The sequence below is a fragment of the Leucopleurus acutus genome, assembly GCF_964270905.1.
Source record: "Leucopleurus acutus genome assembly, chromosome: 12".
Classification (NCBI taxonomy): domain Eukaryota; kingdom Metazoa; phylum Chordata; class Mammalia; order Artiodactyla; family Delphinidae; genus Leucopleurus; species Leucopleurus acutus.
In genome coordinates, this window is record NC_139154.1 from 86,004,694 (window position 1) to 86,012,120 (window position 7,427).

Genomic DNA, 7,427 nt, shown 5'->3' on the forward strand with positions numbered 1-7,427 from the left:
CCTTGGCGAGGAAGCGCGCCCCAGGGACAGCTCCGAGGTCCCGAGCTCCACCATCCCCCGCTTCCCGTGCCTCGCCCTCCGCGCACCAAGGGGCTCGCTCCGGCCCGCAGGCCGCGGGCTGCTCAGCGCAGCTGGGTGGGAGAGAGTTAATCCTGTTTACGCACTACAATCCCCTTCAGCTGGGGAAGAGGACATTTTGACTCCTCCTAGAGCGGCGCGGGGCGGGGGGAGGAGAGGATTGGGAGGGAGGGGGTAGGTCCTGGGTTTAAGTGGCACTACACCAAAGGGCGACACCTCGGAATCTGGACACCCCCTCTGTCAGCGAAGGACTGCGGATACCATTGCTTGCAGATCGAGCCCCAACCAGGCAGGAGGAGGCTGAGAGGCGAAAGGGAGACGGGAAGCGGGGCTGGAAACCGTTAGCCAGTGATTTTAATCTCAGGAAACATGTCTTTCCAAAGCTTAGGGGACATGGCTGAGGGAAGGCGCAATTCCATCTAATGTGGACTGCACGCCATGCTGAACTAGGAATGTGTGCAAGAAAAAGAAAATAACCAATATATATTCAAGGGGCTACATCTTCTCATGGGTGTTTATTTCCATTATGCATGTCCTTGTCTCAAGAATGACACCGTGTAATGAATCACATATATTTACACAGATCTTGTAGGATGAGCTATTAATCCTGTCACAGGTAACTGGCATGTCTCTAAGGCATACATAGGTGGTGACAGTGGCCAAGGGGAGGGATCGGTCAAAAGATTAATGGCAGGGCACCCGGTGCGACACCCGCAGGGTTTAGGTTTGCATATTAAGCATGAAGTCAGTTGACAGCTCGCGATTTTGGAGACAAGGGGAAACCAAGGGTGTTATGGCTCCACTGGGAATGACTTCGGATAGTGGAGCGTGGTCACCTGCTTCAGCACCGCCTGGTGGATAGTACCAGGGCCGGTGAGCACACCTGGGGAATGGAGAAACGGGTTAGTGAGGACGAACGGGTAGGGATGCGTCTATTTGGTGGTTTTTGTTTACTCAAGGTAGTACTACTTTTCTTTAGAAATAGCACCATCTCGAAGGTGTGATTTGTCTCTTGGAAATGGTTTTCTCATCTGTAAAATGGAGGGAGGGAAGCAGATGCTATCTTTTTTGGTAGGGTTGTTGTGAGAATCAAATGAGAGAATGCACATTCCAGTGCCTGACTCTAATATTTGCAATTATTATTAGGTGGAAATGCAAATGGTCGATAAGCATATGTAAGGATGCTCACCATCGCTTGCAGAAGAGCCAGAGGAAAGCAAATTGAATCAGTAATATCAAACTATTTGGCCTATCAGCTTGGCAAAATTTTAAAAGACTTAAAATTCAATGTTGGTAAAGATGTAGGGAAATCAGCCCTCTTAGAAGTAATCCGATGAATTTATTAAATTAAACTATATATGTGTATATGTATCTGTCTATCTATATATCTTGAGTCAGAAATCCTACTTTAAAAAAACCTGCCCTTCAAAAGAAATAAAGGCATCATTACATTGTATATAATTGGATATATGTAATTGTAATATGGGTGTTTATTGCAGCATTGATTGTGAAAATCAAAACCAAGCATAAACTGAATGCTAACCAATAAATAAATGGCTGGAACAGTTCTCATACACCCATACTATAGGATTTATGCCACTGTTAAAAATAAGTTGTATGTTCTATTGGCAAACATGTATATTTAAAACTATTAATGATAAAATTGGGGCAGCTACACAGTGGCAAACTGTGGAAGCCTGAGGGCAGGCATTTGTGCCTGTGTCATTCATTGCTGGATCCCTAGAATACACAGAGTAGTGCCTGGCACATAGTAGGTGCTCTGTAAATATTTGTTGAATTGAATTTCTGTCCTTGTTTTTTTTTTTGTTTGTTTGTTTGTTTTCTGCGGTACGCGGGCCCCTCACTGTTGTGGCCTCTCCCGTTGCGGAGCACAGGCTCCGGACGCGCAGGCTCAGCGGCCATGGCTCACGGGCCCAGCCGCTCCGCGGCATGTGGGATCTTCCCGGGCCGGGGCACGAGCCCGTGTCCCCTGCATCGGCAGGCGGACTCTCAACCACTGCGCCACCAGGGAAGCTCCATTTAACCATTTTAAAGTTTACAGTTCCGTGGCATTAAGCACATTCACTGTTGTGCAACCATCACCAACATCCATCTCCAGAATGTTTTCATCTTCCCCAGTTCAAACTTACTTTCTTACTCAGTGAATGCTCAGAACAGTGGCAGAATGTCTGGCTGTAACACAGTATTATAGGTTGTATCTGATTGGTGAGGTGTTTAATACTAGGCACATGATAATAACTAACAGATGTCTTTTAACATGCAGGTGTTATGGCAATTTTAATAATTTTTTTCACAAATGCAATAATGTATTTTTAAATGCACTTTAGCTGAAAACCACATAGTGCACCACCAGATAATTGATTACTATAATAATTATATTTGCAGACTCTTACATAATTCTGTACTTTTTTCTTTTTAGTATGACTTATGTTTCCTATTCTTTTACTTACACCACAATACTACACCTGAATTGGATGGGATTCATTTGCAAGTGGTTGCAAGTAAGGTAACTCAATTCTAACCAGTTTAGGGAAAGACTGTCTGGGTATATTATGTAACAAAAGGCAGAGTGGATGAAGCAATATATAGCAGAGGGAAAGGGTCAACTGGACCTCAGGAATAACTGGAACTAGAATTTTTAGAACCAAATGTTTGGAGAGAGAGAATCATTTCCCAAAATAAGGGGTGCTGCTTCCCAAAGAAGGCCCAGTGAAGGTGCTGGGCAGGAAAAAGAAAAAAAATACAGAACAAAAATAAATGATGGAGGGGTATTTGAGCTGAGAGGGTCTAAGTCTGGTGCCCAAACTCTGAGCCTAGTGCCTGGTAACCCTGTCATCATGGATAGCCCTTGTCAAGTTAGTCAGATTCAGCTCCCTCGACCCTGCCTAACTTTGTAGAAAATATGACGATGGAGTTCAAAGACCAAATGGGAATTTTTGATGATCTCTTGAAGTTTAGTCTGCATTTAGAGTTCTCTGATTAATTAAGAAACAAACTGAATAAGGGAAGTTAGAACAACTGGGTGTTTCCCACTTCCCACCCCTCGTCTCTCTTCTCCTCCTGCACACATGTGCCCACACGCTCAGGTGACTGAAACCCCTTCACACTGGAACAGAATGCACAGTCCCAGTCACTTTCTAAATGTATAGGACGTGTTTGTGGACATAAAGAAGTTCCAGTGCCCTGAAACCACAGAATACAATGCGATGATTTCCTGCTAATGGCTGGCCTGGCTCCAAGCTTCTGTTAGGATCATGTGATTGACTTGGCAGAGTGATCATTATTTTCTTGCTTTTCCTGCCTTATGTTTTTCAAAATGTCATCTTGAACAATCACAGGACCTTTAATACTGACAAGTAAGAAGCAATAAACAGTGGGATAGATTGTGCATTGTCACTTAAAGCACCATATACTGTCTGCAAAGATACTGAAAAGAGTGATTGAGGAGAACTGGAGAGTTACACAGCAGGTTAAGAAGCAGTGAATAAACTTTTTTTTCTTGAGAGGGAAAGATGCTTTAAACCACAAAATTCAGAAAATCTGACCAGTGTTTTATGGAAAATAATGTGCAGGAAAAAATTCCCCCTCTTCTTTTACTAGTTCCATATGTGACACACAGACATTCCAAAGGCTGGAGTTAAGTCTTGGTTTCAGGGAGTGTCTTAGTACAGCAGGGTTCGTAGACTGGGCACCCAGACAAGGGGTTGGGTTTTGAGTCAGAGCAGAGGAGTCTTGAGAGCAGCAATATGTGAAGGGTTAGTGTTAGGAGCCCAACAGATCTTGGTCTAACATAGGTGCTGTATTAATTAATATGCATGCATAAAAAATTACCCCCAAACTTAGCAGCTAAAAACAATACATACTGACTATTTTACAATTTCTGTGGGGTTAGGATTCTAGGGTGATTTTATTGCAGAATCTCCTCTCCCATAAGGTTGCATGCAAGCTGTTAGCTGAGGCTGCAGTCATCTGAAGGCTCGACTGGAAGAGGAAAATCTGCTTCCAAGCTCACTCACACGGGTGTTGTCAGGAGGCCCCAGTTCCTCTCTGATGTTGGCTGGAGGCTTCAGTTCCTTGCCATATGGGCCTCACCACACAACATGGCAGAGATCTGAGAGAGAGAGCATGCATCCGAGACAGAAATTTATAGTCTTTATAACTTCATCTTAGAAATGACGTTTAACATCACTTCTCCCACATGCTATTGTGATATGGGAAGGGACTACACATGGCCCATGAACTAAGAATGATTTTACATTTTCAAATGGTTGGAAAAAAAAATAAAAAGAATAATTATATTTAATGACATGTGAGAAGGATATGATTCAAATTTTAGTGTCCATAAATACACTTTCCTGGAACACAGCTATACTCACTTGTTTAGGTATTGTCTACGGCTGCTCTCACTCTGAAATAGCAGAGTTGAGTAATTGCAACCAAGGCTGTATGGCCTGCAAATTCTAAAAGATTTACCATCTGGCTCTTTGCATAAAAAGTTTGCCAATCCCTGATTTAAAAAAACATTTAAAATAATGTCCTTGTTACTCATATTGGCAAAAGAATATGAAGAACTTTAAAAATTGATAGTAGAGTATATCTTAGGGATTAATATTTGTGTAATGACATAGGAATAATATATTAACTCTTATAGGCACTCTGATATTTCTATGTTCATTCGGCATATATCCAATTCAGATATTTAATGGACGATGTGCTATACTTCAATAGATAATGGGAGGCATTATTAAACACTTCTGGTGTTTGATGAGAACAAATTCTCCTTATTTGTTGTATTTAACATCGATTTAATCTTTATTTTTTTAAAAATAATCTTTAAATTGTCATCTATTTTGTATAAGTTGTTAACTTTTTAAATATATGTATTACAGAAAAATCAGAGTATAATATCAAAATCAGAATATAATAAAAGCAGAACAAAGAAAAAATGTCTACAGTTTCACTTACCCTGTGGAATATAATCACTGTATATTTTAGTGTATATATTTATATATTAGAGAGACAGGACAGAAATTGTAACATTTCCTAGATCCTTTAGTTTGATACAGTACATTTTGCATATCCAAAAATATGATATAGTATACAGTGTTTCCCAAATGTAGTTTGACTGCCAAAACTCTTTCCTCAAAATTAATATTAATATCACCGAGTGCACTAGTGTTCTATAAATGAGTGTTCCCGTAAGTATTGAGAGATACTGTGTTGGATACACATCTGGGGATGTTCTCTTTTAAGTGTCATTTGTTGAGGGTCTAGAATAGACTCACATCATCTACTAGTAAGTTTTAAAATAAATAGAATCAACCTCTATTTTGCTTTAATTATGTGTAATGTACTTAGGGGGACTGTGGCCTCCCGTCCAGTGTGGACTCCCTCTTCTCTCCTCTGGGTCACCCAGCTCTCTTTGGTGGGATGAGAGGCAGGAAGGGCATGGAGGCAGCAGAAAACCACAGTCCTAAGCAACTGATACCCAATCAGGAAATCCACCAGAGTGAGAGTCAGCCCAGGGTTTCTTTCTCCCAGCAGTGGCGATAGGTGTGGGGCAACATAAATTCATGAACATTTGACTGTGACCACACAAAGGAGGAAAAACAGGTGGCCCAGTGGTTTGAAACACTCCTTTTTATCCACTCTGCTTTGACTGTAACAGAACCACCGCACATCCATTTGCACGGGCTCTCAGGCCCTGCCTGATTCCCTGCAGTCTTAGTGGGGTTGCCAAATACAGTGCTCCGTGCTGGCCGACATGCAGGGAAAAAAAGCAGTTTGGAGATGAGTCCTAGGGAGATGGTGATTTTCACTGCTGCGGGCTGAGGGCCACCAAGTTTCCCGTGCTTTCTGAGGCCTGAGCATTCTACTTGAACTATGGGAACTTACTAGTGTCCTCCTAATAAATACTTTTTATTATTTAAATAACTGAAGGGTAGCAGGGTTTGCCACCCCCAGATACGGCACTTTGGCATAATGATTAACTTGAGCCGAAGGCATCTGAGAAGAACTGATACGAGAAAAGTTCTCTGCTCTCCCCTATTTGCCTAAAAGTAGGACATAAGTTTATAAAGATGTACCCCACTCCTCTCTCTATCAGGAAGGTCAGAAGTTAACCACCGAGACTATTCTAGACCCTTATCAACCCAGAGAAGGCACCAGAAGAATCTACATAATGAACCTAGCTGAAATTAGCTCTTATCCACTATTGACTTTCCCATATGTTTGCCTTCCCATAATCTGCTGCCTGCCCCTAGAAACTCAAAGTCTTTTTCTTTAATCTTGTCACTTTACTAGAAAATTATTGTTCTTTGCTAAGATGCTATATAAGCTCTCTGTGTATTCCCAGGTACAAATGTGATATGCCTGTCAATAAGCCTCTGTTTGTTTTTCCCCTGCTAACCTATCTTTGTCTGTCTAATTTGCAGGATCCCAGTCAATGAACCTAAGATGAGTAGAAGAAAACGAAAATTTCCTCCCCTGCATAGGTCAGAGTCAGTTTTTCTTACTGGCAACCAAATAATAATAAAGTGTGGATGGGTGTGGGGATGGTCTAACCAGGGAATGTACACTAATGTTTCAAAAGTAACAGTTGCTATTTTTCTTCATTTTTTGTGTCTATATTTCCCACAATGAATAATGAATATTGTATTAATGTATTGCTTTTATGATACAATATGAAAAGATAATCAAACTACTTTTACAATTGGGATCAGAGACAGAGATGGGGCCGGGCAGCTGGGATGCATTGGTGACCACAAGTGATTTTAATTTAGATCTGACCTTTTCGGGAGTTAAGGAAAAAAGTTGAGACAGGAAACACATGGGTTATTTAGTCTGATAAAAAGAAGGACACATATTTTTCTAAGAAGACAAGGTTTTTCCTGGCACTGAACTTGAGGATGAATTTTGTATGTGTGGGTTCTTGTTTAAGGTACACTGAGTAATCTAATAGATATCTTAAGATGTGTTTTTGCAAAAGACAGAATGTTCTTAAGATGATTTTTTTAGATTAGCATGCTGTAAAAACTATGAGACATCTTAATATGGTGGAAACATTTCTGCCAGAGACCAAAATAATAAGATCGAAGTAAGTTTCATTCTCCAGATATTACCCGATACAAGTAATAGGCCCTGGCTCCCACTCTCACCTACCTCAGAGCCAAATTCAGAATTTCATTGCTTCATCCAAAGTAGATCCAAATTCACATTATTATAAAAAATGGACATATTTGTGGTTGGTTTGTGATTCACATCCCTCACCAAACAGCAAGAACTTAATCAAACTCATCCAGTAGAGTTTGTTCCTCTTTCCAGTTACT